The 13164-nt window shown below is 42.8% G+C and overlaps 1 protein-coding gene across 1 annotated transcript in view; it reads left to right on the top strand.

Annotated features, from left to right (window-relative positions):
• LOC106581675 (uncharacterized) overlaps positions 1–13164 on the top strand; it is a 210731-nt gene that overhangs the window by 70232 nt on the left and 127335 nt on the right. The gene's annotated exons all lie outside the window — the stretch shown is intronic.

The raw sequence follows: 13164 nt of genomic DNA, 5'->3' as shown, positions 1-13164 counted from the left end.
TGATCAGGTTTATTTGAACAGTGAGAGACAGAATAACAACAACAAAAAATCCAGAAAACGCATGTCAAAAATGTTATAATTTTTTTTGCATTTTAATGAGCGAAATAAGTACTTGACCCCTCTGCAGAACATGACTTAGTACTTGGTGGCAAAACCCTTGTTGGCAATCACAGAGGTCAGATGTTTCTTGTAGTTGGCCACCAGGTTTGCACACATCTCAGGAGGGATTTTGTCCCACTCCTCTTTGCAGATCTTCTCCAAGTCATTAAGGTTTCGAGGCTGACGTTTGGCAAGTCGAACCTTCAGCTCCCTCCACAGATTTTTTAATCGATTAAGGTCTGGAGACTGGCTTGGCCACTCCAGGACCTTAATGTGCTTCTTCTTGAGCCACTCCGTTGTTGCCTTGGCCGTGTGTTTTGGGTCATTGTCATGCTGGAATACCATCCACGACCCATTTTCAATGCCCAGGCTGAGGGAAGGATGTTCTCACCCAAGATTTGACGGTACATGGCCCCGTCCATCGTCCCTTTGATGCGGTGAAGTTGTCCTGTCCCCTTAGCAGAAAAACACCCCCAAAGCATAATGTTTCCACCTCCATGTTTGACGGTGGGGAGGGTGTTCTTGGGATCATAGGCAGCATTCCTCCTCCTCCAAACACGGCGAGTTGAGTTGATGCCAAAGAGCTCCATTTTGGTCTCATCTGACCACAACACTTTCACCCAGTTGTCCTCTGAATCATTCAGATGTTCATTGGCAAACTTCAGACGGGCATGTATATGTGCTTTCTTGAGCGGGGGACCTTGCGGGCACTGCAGGATTTCAGTCCTTCACTGTGTAGTGTGTTACCAATTGTTTTCTTGGTGACTATGGTCCCAGCTGCCTTGAGATCATTGACAAGATCCTCCCGTGTAGTTCTGGGCTGATTCCTCACCGTTCTCATGATCATTGCAACTCCACCAGGTGAGATCTTGCATGGAACCCCAGGCCGAGGGAAATTAACAGTTCTTTTGTGTTTCTTCCATTTTGCGAATAATCGCACCAACTGTAGTCACCTTCTCACCAAGCTGCTTGGCGATGGTCTTGTAGCCCATTCCAGCCTTGTGTAGGTCTACAATCTTGTCCCTGACATCCTTGGAGAGCTCTTTGGTCTTGGCCATGGTCGAGAGTTTGGAATCTGATTGATTGATTGCTTCTGTGGACAGGTGTCTTTTATACAGGTAACAAGCTGAGATTAGGTGCACTCCCTTTAAGAGTGTGCTCCTAATCTCAGCTCGTTACCTGTATAAAAGACACCTGGGAGCCAGAAATCTTTCTGATTGACAGGGGGTCAAATACTTATTTCCCACATTAAAATGCAAATCAATTTATAACATTTTTGACATGCGTTTTTCTGGATATTTTTGTTGTTATTCTGTCTCTCACTGTTCAAATAAACCTACCATTAAAATTATAGGCTGATCATTTCTTTGTCAGTGGGCAAACGTACAAAATCAGCAGGGGATCAAATACTTTTTCCCCTCACTGTATGTATAGTCACTTTAATTAACTCTTTCTACATGTACATACTACCTTAACTAACCGGTGCCCCCGCACATTGACTCTGTACCGGCACCCCCCTGTATATATTGTTCTTTTTTACTGCTGCTCTTTATTTACTTGTTACATTCATCTCTTATTCTTATCCGTATTTTCTTAAACTGCACTGTTGGTTAGGGGCTCGTAAGTAAGCATTTCACTGTAAGATCTACACCTGTTGTATTCGGCGCATGTGACTAACACAATTTGATTTGATATCTACGCTAGCCAGATAGGTTAGCCAACTAACTAGCTAGCAAAGCTAATTGGAGGCAATTTTGCTGCTCTTCATATCCTTTTGTACAACTCCATTCCGATTAAAAAAAATTGCCTACCTGTTGGTTACTCGTTTTAGTCTACTCCTTTCATTAAGGTAACTTCATTCCATAATTTGAATTCCATTTTGCGTTGATTAGAAATATCCCACTTCGTCTGCTAGGCTATATATGGAGCCTCTGACTGTAGTGCCTCTGATTGCCCGACAATAACAACAAGCTACAGGCATGGAACATGTGCAGGCTACTGGTGTCTTTATTTAGGCACACCTTTTAAAAAACAACTTAAAAAACAAAGTTAAAGTTGTGGTATAAACAGTACTTGTATGTAGCGATGTCACATGAATAATTGTATTTAATTCCGGCAAAGCCTTTTCATTGTTAAAATATGGCTATAATACTCTTGCAAGTTATCAAATATTAAAGTTTGTTCGTATATTAGATGAATCGATTAACCGTGCCCTTCCCTATTTTTACACTAGCTCCAAATAAGCCCAATTCTTAAACCACCTCACCCTTCACTCTCAGTAAATATTTAGCCAGTCTGTCTGAACCCACAGGGGCCTCTTTACCTCTGTGACCCCACCTGCCCAGCCCTGTCCAGTCGGTCACAGACAAGCAGACATCTGGATTCCTGGTGGGGAGTGCCAGTTTGTTCATTCTGGGTCTGGGAAGCAGGTAAATTATTAGCAGTCGTTGGTTCACTCCTCACCTCTACACTCCACTGGCTTTCTGAAACAAAATGGCTACTGGCGACAGTGACATCACAAAAGTGGGTGTTGCTGCACATTGGTGACATGGATGAGGTGAACTTCCTCCCCCTCAAATCGTAAAGCGCTTTGAGCAGCTGTAAAATAAACTATAAATCACATCCATCAAGAGCTCCTATGCTCAGTTGCCCTCTGTGGATGGAATGGTGGTTTGCGCTCAGTCTTGTCCATGGCCGTGTTTGAATATCCCCTTAATTTATCCGTTGCTCAAAGTGATCACTGATCCAGCCATTCACAGAGGAAGGAAGAATGCATTCTTAAAAGGGATAGTTCAACCACATGACGAAATAGGTATTTGAACATGGCCCATGTCCCGAAGTCCCATGACCCCTGATCTTGGTGGCCTCTGCTCCTCGCCCCTGCCCATGTTCCGTCTGAACTGTGTGAACAGGTCCGTCCTGCGGGCTGCCCCTTAAGCCCTGCTAATAGTCTTGTGATTGAGCCTCTCCACTTCTAATGAGGTTGAAGACTCTGTGGCTGGCTGTGGCACCCCGCAGAGCTCTCCCGGATTTGAGGACTCCCTCTTGTGTTAGAAGGGCTGTATTGCATTGCATTGGTGAATTGGATAGAATTTGTTGTTCACGATTCGTTTTTGTACCTCAGGTGAGTAGGCATGTGCTACTGTTTAAAAATAGGATGAATTATCAAACATCTTCGCACTGTATAAATATGTTTCGTGGCCTCATTTAAGAATATTATGTAGATTTGTCAGCATTTTGAAGCAGAATTCTCACACATACATAATATTGGCGCACACAGCATGTTAGTTTTTGATCCAGTAAGAGGGGGAAAAAAAGGAGGCATTATGATTGTTCAGTCGCGTCATTCAGGATACATTGTAACAAAGAACACGTTCCTGTGGTCTGACTGGTGCTTATGAGATCAATATTGCAGAATTGTTGAAAGGTTTTTGCTCTGGGGTTGGCTGCTGACTTGTTAGACTTTTATTTTGAAAATAAGCAGTTTTATAATTAATTTATCTCAGTAAACATTGTGTATGGGCCTACTGGTGGATTTCTCTGTTCACCCCCTCCCCTGAAGAAAGCCCCCTCTCCACTCCGTTTATTGACATTGGATAAGAGGCGTTGAGCTTCAGGATAGGCAGCAGTTGCATTGTCGTTGTGCACACACCTACCAATCCCTCTGTTCGTTTACCTGCACAATCACATGCTTTATCTGACAGGAGGTGCCAGCGGGTTCACTGTTGACAAGCCTTATTAATACACGTACAGCGCATGTTTATGTTTCCACAGGTGTCTCTTTGTTCGGGGAAAGTCTCTCTCCCTCTATCTTTCTTGCTCTCTCTCTCCTCGCTCTCTCTACCTCTGTCTCTCTCTCTCTCTCTGTCTCTCTCTACCCTCTCTACTCTCTCTTTCTATATTGTAAGCACATGTTCTTTTATCCATTTGGATCAAGGCCCAATTATGTCAGGGTTTTCATCACGACCACTTCAAATCAATTAAACTAATGTTCTATTACATTTATATATCTTCTAAATCGTATGTATTATGGTTACACCTACATTTTCACCAATTGGAGGAACTGTTGGTCCATAAATACAATTCTATGCAGATATCCTTCAATATTTGTAAGCAATCGGATCTCTAGTGGTTTGTGTTGGGTTACAGTCAGCCCCACTTATTAAGTTATAGAAATGATTAATATATCAGCCATAACGCATTTTAACATTGGTCTCATTTGATTAAGTATGGCAAAGTTATCACTTTCTTAAAATGTATTGTAGAGTACAGTTATTTGGTCATACATTAGGCAGCACAGGGAGCCACTTGCATGAAGCTGACTTTTCATCCACTGCTGTGTGAATTAAATCTATACATCAGGGCAGTATTCTAGCAGCGATTCTGTCCTGGGTGCATTTTGGAAGGAATAGTGTAACATTGTACTGCGTGTGTTCTTGTTATTATTTATTTATTTATTTATTTATTATTATAAGCTTCTAACACTTTTATTGGTTTCATAATACCATCATTGTTTTAAGAACGAGTCAGAACAGGGTTGTGTCAATGGCAACTGTAGAGAAAGTGTGAATTCATTAATATGTTATAGCTATCATACTGTATCCATGTTACAACACAATTCAACTAGTTACTAGTGTAAATAAATAGAGTAGTTATAGCAGTTCCTCATTTCACTTTGTTGGATCAACAAGTGATGGTCCTGCCATACATGGATTAGTTCGAACCATAGAGAGTGAGTTTAGCCATTGTGGTTTCAAAATAATAGTGTACAAAACTTCATAATTTCAGGGTTGCTCTATATGAATTTAATCACTTTCTAAAAGCACATCCTTTTGATGGTAGAAGTTGTCAGAAAGTGACATCTGAGGTGTTTGTGTTGTGCCCACCATTGGTTGAGATACCTCCAGGATTAGAAGTAGAATCCAGTTGCTCATCATTTACTGAGCGGAATGCTTGGTGGCAGGAACATAGTGTCCCAGCTCTAAAGTTGGCCAACCTCCCTCTCTTTCTTTATTTCTCCCTATTTCTTTCTCTCTCCCCTCCCTTCCTCTCTTTTCCCCAATCCCTCTCTTTCCCTCTCTTTTTCCTCATCCTTTTCTTTGCTCTCTCTTCCCCTCCATCCTGTCTTTCTCTCTCTCTCCACCCTCTCTCTATCTTTTTCTGTACTGTATCTATTTGACTGGGCTGAGCACTATGGGCTACATTCTCCCCTGTTGTTCAGGAATGTAGCAATGAAGGCGGGGGATGCTGCTTCTGCTTGCCTGAGCAGGACCATGAGACCACGTAGGGCTGAGCTGGCTCTTGGGTTTGTCTGTACAGGTTGGGTTTGTCTACGAAGAACGAGTCCGCCGAGAGCAGACCTCCTTGGTTGGAGCCCCCTCTACCCCTCCTTGTCCTCCTCTATCTCCATAAATGCAGCTGAGCTGCGACACATCTCTAACAGCATCTGCGAAAGGCCTCCTTCCTTATCTGCCAGAAATGGCTTTGTGATGTCTCTCCTTGTTATAGCCTTTTCAAACACTCCTTCAGGTGCTGCGATAGTGCCCTGGGGAACTTGTGCACACACACACACGCACAGAATTTTCCATACAATCTATGCACACCACATATTTACATTCCAGACTCTGACATTGCAAGTTCTGATATTTCTTAATTTTTGTTGTTGATTATTTGTATATTATTATTGTACTGTACTGTTAGATACTTACTGCACTGTTGGAGCTAGAAACATAAGCATTTCACATCTGCTAATCTGTGTACGCAACAACTAAACTTTGATTTGATTTTGAAGATGGAGTACAGCATTTCTCAATCCATTGCTGGAATGCTCCTTGCGGTGTGCACATTTTTGCTCTGGCCCAGCACGAACACAGCCAATTCAACTTTGTTTATTCTTTGTGTTGGTGCTGGGCTAGAAGACAAAAGTGCACCCTCTGTGGGTCCCCTAGTTATGGATTGACAAACACTGCTATGGGCATAGCAGTTCTGGGATGATGACCTCCTTTTAGAAGGCGTTTTGAGATGTTCCTGTTGTTCCTTTGAGTGCTGCCATCTGCTGGAATGGGTTACCACTGATGTTTTCATGACACCATAGCTACGGTAACATCCTTGGCTTTCATGCAGGACATGAGGAGAGTTGAGAGGAAAGCTATACCTGAATTGTCTATTTTTCTCTATGCGGTGTAGCAATCAGAATGTATGTTTTATGGGAGTACTCGCCTACTAGACATTTTTGTCAGCTGAAGGGGTGTAAGTTGTTGGACAGGGACAAGATACTCCTATCTCCTGCAATCTTATTTTATGTTGTGGATATTTGTCATGGACAGTAGTGGGAGATGTTTGGCTTGTCTTAGACTTCCTGAACTGGTTTTAATTATTATTATTATTATAGGACTTATATTAATTCATTTCCACAGTTTCCTGGTGTAGGAAAATAATACTATACATTTCTCTCAAATGTACCACCTTTAATGAATTAATCTAAGTCCTATAATGTCACCCTTTATCTCTTGAGACAATCAGGTGTCTCTTGCAAAATCGATTTTATTTGAATGAAACTGTGTAAAGCTTAAGTACGTGTGTGTGTGTGTGTGTGTTTAAGGCGTTCTATTATTTTTATGTATACTTTATTATCTCAAATTGCTTCGTAAACAACACGTGTAGACTAACAATGAAATGGGGTTACTTACAGGCCCTTCCCAACAATTCAGAAAGAAAAGTATAACAATTATGGAAAAAAAATAACAAAAGTAATAAATACACATTGAGTAACAATAATTTGTCTATATACACACGGGGTTCCAGTACTCAATCGATGTGCATGGGTACGAGGTAATTGAGGTACAGTAGATACAGCTGCGTTACAGCCTAAATTCAACATTTATTACATTAATTTTGTTCTCACGCATCTACCCACAATACCCCATAATGACAAATTGAACATTTTTGCACATTTATAGAAAAAGTACATAAGTATTCACACCCCTGAGTCAATACTTTGTAGAAGCATCTTTGGCGGTGATTACAGCTTTGAGTCATCTTGGGTATGTCTGTGTCAGCTTTGCACATCTGGATTTGGGGATGTTCTCCCATTCTTCCTTGCAGATTTTCTCAAGATGGGGAGTGGCGGTGAACAGCAATCTTCAAGTCTTTCCACAGATTTCAAATGGCATTCAAGTCTAGGCTTTGGCTGGGCCACTCGAGGACTTTCACATGATTGTTCTGAAGCCATTCCAGCGTTGATTTGGCTGTATGCTTGGTGTCATTGTCCTTTTGGAACGTAAATCTTCGCACCATTCTGTCATTTGCACTCTGAAGCAGGTTCTCATCAAGGATTTTCTTGTATTTAGCTCCATTCATTGTTCCCTCTATCCTTACTAGTCTCTCAGTCCCTGTCGCTGAAAAGCATCCCCATAGCATGATATTGCCACCACCATGCTTCACGGTAGGGATGTTGTTAGACAGATGATGAGCTATGCCTGGTTTTCTCCAGACATAGCACTTTGCATTCAGGCCAAAGAGTTAAAAAAATGTCTTATCAGACAACATAATCTTTTTCCTGATGATTTCAGAGTCATTCACCTGCCTTTTTGCAAACTACAGGTGTGCTGTCATGTGCCTTTTTTTCAGGAGGATCTGGCCACTCTCCCATAAAGCCCAGGTTGGTGAAGTGCTGGGTTGAGGTCAGGCTATGTGTATGCCAGTCAAGTTCTTCGACACCGATCTCAACAAACCATTTCTGTATGAACCTCGCTTTGTGCACGGGGGCATTGTCATGCTGAAACAGGAAAGGGCATTCCCCAAACTGTTGCCACAAAGTTGGAAGCACAGAATCTTCTCAAATTTCATTGTATGCTGTAGTGTTAAGATTTCCCTTCACTGGAACTAAGGGGCCCGAACCATTAAAAACAGCCCCAGACCATTATTCCTCCTCAACCAAAGTTCACAGTTGGCACTATGCATTGGGGCAGATTCTCGTTCTCCTGGCATCCACCAAACCCAGATGTGTCAGTCGGACAGCCAGATGGTGAAGCGTGATTCATCAATCCAGAAATCACATTTCCACTGCTCCAGAGTCCAATGGCGGTGAGCTTTACACCACTCCGTGCGGTTCTTGGCATTGCGCATGGAGATCTTGGGCTTGTGTGCCGCTGCTAGGCCGTGGATTCCCATTTCTGGAAGCTCCCGACGAACAGTTATTGTGCTGACGTTGCTTCCAGAGGCAGTTTGGAACTCGGAGGTGAGTGTTGCAACTGTGGACAGACGATTTTTATGCGCTATGCACTTCAGCACTCAGCCCTCGTGTGGCCTACCACTTCGCGGCTGAGCCATTGTTGCTCAAAGACGTTTCTACTTCACAATAATAGCACTTACAGTTGACAGGGGCAGCTCTAGCAGGGCAAACGACTTGTTGTAAAGGTGGCATTCTATGACGGTGCCATGTTGAATGTCACTGAGCTCTTTAGTAAGGCCATTCTACTGCCAATGTTTGTCAATGGAGATTGCATGGCTGTGTGTTTGATTTTATACACCTGTCAGCAACGTGTGTGGCTGAAATAGCAGAATCCTCTCATTTTAAGGGGTGTCCAGATACTTTTGTATTTCGGAGATCTACGGAAATTCATTGGACTGCATGGTATAGTTTTTGCTCTGACAACTGTCAACTGTGGGACCTTATATAGGTGTGTTTCTTTTTAAATCATGTCCAACTTATTGAATTGGCCACAGGTGGACTCCAATCAAGTTGTAGTGACATCTCAAGGATGATCAAAGGAAATTGGATGCACCTGAGCTCAATTTGTAGTGTTATAGCAAAGCAGTGTGAAAAGTTATTTAAATGAGATATTTCTGTATTTCATTTCCAATAGATTTGCAAAACAATTCATCACTTCGTCATTAAGGGGTGTTGTGTGTAGATGGGTGAGAAAAAAAATCGAATTCATTTTGAATTCAGGCAAACAAAATGTGGAATAATTGAAGGATTATGAATTCTTTCTGGAGCCACTGTATGTACATAGAGGTAGGGGTAACGTCACTATTCAACAGGATCGATAAGAAACAGTAGCAGCAGCGTATGTTATGAGTCAAGAGTTAGTGCAAAAAGGGTCAAAGCAGATAGTCCAGGTAGTGATTTGGTTAACTATTTAGCCATTTTATGGCTTGGGGGTAGAAGCTGTTCAGGCTCCCTTTGGTTTCAGACTTGGTGCATCGGTATCACTTGCCCTGCAGTAGCAGATAGAACAGTCTATGACTTAGGTGGCTGGAGGCTTTGACAATTTTTAGGGCCTTCCTCTGACACCGCCTGGTATAGAAGTCCTGGGTGGCAGGGAGCTCGGCCGTACAGACTACCCTTTGTAGAGCCTTGAAGTTGGATGCCAAGCAGTTGCCATATCAAGTACTGATGCAGCCAGTAAGGTGGTCTCAAAGGTGCAACTGATTCACTTTTTGAGGGCCCATGCCAAATCTTTTTAACTTCCTGTGGGAGAAGAGGCGTTGTCGTGCCGACTGTGTTGGTGTGTGTGGACCATTTTTATTTCTTAGTGATGTGGACACCAAGGAATGTGAAGCTCTCAACCCTCTCGGACCTCCGTTTCCTGTAGTTCACGATCAACTTCTTTGTCTTCAGACATTGAGGGAGAGGTTGTTGTCCTGGCACCACACTGCCAGGTCAATGACCTCCTCCCTATAGGCTGTCTAATCGTCGTTGATCAAGCCTACCACTATCGTGTTGTCAGCAAACTTAATGATGGTGTTGGTGTCTTGCGCAGCCACGCAGTTGTGGGTGAACAGGGAGTACAGGAGGGGACTAAGCACGCACCCCTGAGTGGCACCCGTGTTGAGGATCAGCTTGGCGGATGTGTTGTTGCCTACCCTCACCACCTGGGGGCAGCCCATCAGGAAATCCAGAATCCAGTTGCGTAGGGATTTGTTGAGTCCCAGAGTCAGGAGCTTAGTGATGAGCTTGGAGGGCACTTTGGTGTTGAACGCTGAGCTGTAGTCGATGAACAACATTCTCACATAAGTGTTTCTCTTGTCAAGGTGGGGAGAGGACAGTGTGGAGTGTAATAGAGATTGTGGATCTGTTGGGGCAGCATGCGAAATGGAGTGGGTCCAGTGTGTCTGGGAGGATGGTGGTGATGTGAGCCATGACTTTCAAAGCATTTCATGGCTGCAGATGTGAGTGCTACGGGGAGTTAGTCATTTAAACAGGTTACCTTTGCGTTGTTGGTCACAGTAACATGGGACTATGGTTGCCTGCTTGAAACATGTAGGGATTACAGACTGGGTCAGGAAGAGGTTGAAAATGTCAGTGAAGACACTTGCCAGCTGGTCAGCACATGCTCTGAGTATGCGTCCTGGTAATCTGTCTGGCCCCGTAGTCTTGTGAATGTAAACCTGTGTAAAGGTCTTACTCACATTGGCTACAGAGAGCGAGATCACGCAGTCGTCTGTAACAGCTGGTGCTCTCATGCATGGTTCACCTTTGCTTGCCTTAGCTCGTCTGGTAGGTTTAGGCAGCTCGTGGCTGGGTTTCCCTTTGTAATTCGTGATACTTTGCAAGCCCTGTCACATCCGACGAGTGTCAGATCCGGCAATGTAGGATTCAATCTTAGTCCTGTATTGCTGCTTTGACTGTTTGATAGCTCGTTTGAGGTCGTACCGGGATTTCATATAAGCGTCCGGATTAGTGTCCCGCTCCTTGAAAGCGGCAGCTCTAGTTTTTAGCTCAGTCGGATGTTGCCTGTAATCCATGGCTTCTGCTTGGGATATGTACATCATCGATGCATTTATTAATGAAACCGGTCTCTTGTATGGTAAACTCCTCAATGTTATTGGATGAATCCCAGACAAACAGTACCAGTCAAAAGTTTGGACACACCTACTCATTCAAGGGATTTTCTTTATTTTTACAATTTCTACATCGTAGAATAATAGTGAAGACATCAAAACTATGAAATAGTACATATGAAATCATGTAGTAATCAAAGTGTTAAACAAATCAAAATATATTTTATATTTGAGATTCTTCAAACTAGCCATCCTTTGCCTTGATGACAGCTTTGCACACTCTTTTCATTCTCTCAACTAGCTTCACCTGGAATACTTTTCCAACAGTCTCGAAAGAGTTCCTGCATATGCTGGGCAGTTGTTGGCTGCTTTTTCTTGACTCTGCAGTCCAACTAATCCTTAACCATCTCAATTGGGTTGAGGTCGGGTGATTGTGGAGGCCAGGTCATCTGATGCTGCACTCCATCACTCTCCTTCTTGGTCAAATAGCCCTTACACAGCCTGGAGGTGTGTTGGGTCATTGTCCTGTTGAAAAACAAATTATAGTCCACTAAGTGCAAACCAGATGGGATGGCGTATCGCTGCAGAATGCTGTGTTAGCCATGCTGGTTAAGTGTGCCTTGAATTCTAAATAAATCACAGCAAAGCACCCCCACACCTCCTCCTCCTAGCTTCACGGTGGGAAACACACATGCGGACGTCATCTGTTCACCTACTCTGCATCTCACAAAGACACAGCCGTTGGAACCAAAAATCTCAAATTTCTAATTTGGACGTCGTAAGTACAGATTTTCACCGGTCTAATGTCCATTGCTCGTGTTTCGTAGCCCAAGCAAGTCTCTTATTCTTTTTCATGTCCTTTAGTAATGGTTTCTTTGCAGCAATTCGACCATAAAGGCCTGATTCTCCTCTGAACAGTTGGTGTTGAGATGTCTATTAATTGAACTCTGTGAAGCATTTATTTGGGCTGCAATTTCTCTAAAGAACTTATCCTCTGCAGCAAAGTAACTCTGGGTCTTCCTTTCCTGTGGCGGTCCTCATGAGAGCCAGTTTCATCATAGCTCTTGATGTTTTTTGCAACTGCACTTGAAGAAACTTTCAAAGTTCTTGAAATGTTCCAGATTGACTGATATATCTTAAAGTAATGATGGATTGTCGTTTCTCTTTGCTTATTTGAACTGTTCTTGCCATAATATGGACTTGGTCTTTTACCAAATAGGGCTATCTTCTGCAAACCACCCCTACCTTGTCACAACACAACTGATTGGCTCAAACGCATTAAGAAGGAAAGAAATTCCACAAATTAACCTTTAACAAGGCACACCTGTTAAATCAAATGCATTCCAGTTGACTGCATGAAGTTGGTTGAGAGAATGCCAAGAGTGTGCAATGCTGTCATCAAGGCAAAGGGTTGCTACTTTGAAGAATCTCAAATCTAATTTGATTTGTTTAACATTTTTTGGGTTACTACATTATTCTATATGTGTTATTTCATAGTTTTGATGTCTTTGCTATTATTCTACAAGAAAATAGTAAAAAGAAATAAAAACCCTTGAATGAACTGGTGTGTCCAAACTTTAGATTGGTACTGTATTCCAGTCTGCTACCAAAACAGTCCTGTTGCTTAGCTTTTGCTTCATCGAACCACTTCTGTATTGAATGCGTCACTGGTACTTCGTATTTGAGTTTTTGCTTATAAGCTGGAATCTGGAGGATAGAGTTATGGTCAGATTTTCCAAAAGGAGGGCGAGGGAGAGCATTGTATGCAGTTCTGTGTTTGGAGTAAAGGTGATCTAGAATTTTGTCGCCTCTAGTTGCACAGGTGACATGCTGGTAATGAGATGAAAACGGATTTCAGTTTCACTGGATTAAAATCACAAACCAGGAAAAGTGCTTCCTCTGGGTGTGCATTTTCTTGTTTGCTTATGGCCATATACACCTCGTTGAGTGCAGTATTAGTGCCCGCATCCGCATGTGGTGGTAAATAGACAGCTATGAAAAATATATATGGAAACACTCTTGGTAAGTAGTAGGGTCTACAGTTTATCATGAGTTATTCTAACTCAGGCGAGCTAAAACTCAAGACTTCCTTAACATTACAGATTGTTCACCAGCTGTTGTTAACAAAGAGTCACCCCCCCCCCCCCCCCATCTTACCCAAGTCTGCCGACCGGTCTTGACAATGCATGGAAAAGCCAGCGGGATGTATATTATACATGTCCTTGTTCAGCCACGAAAATTACAGTTCTTCAGGTGCCGTTGATAGGATAGTCTTGA

This window comes from Salmo salar, chromosome 21 (genome assembly GCF_965601325.2).
Source record: "Salmo salar chromosome 21, fSalSal1, whole genome shotgun sequence".
Classification (NCBI taxonomy): domain Eukaryota; kingdom Metazoa; phylum Chordata; class Actinopteri; order Salmoniformes; family Salmonidae; genus Salmo; species Salmo salar.
Note: the sequence above shows the minus strand (reverse complement) of the source record. Positions and strands in the feature narration are given on the sequence as shown.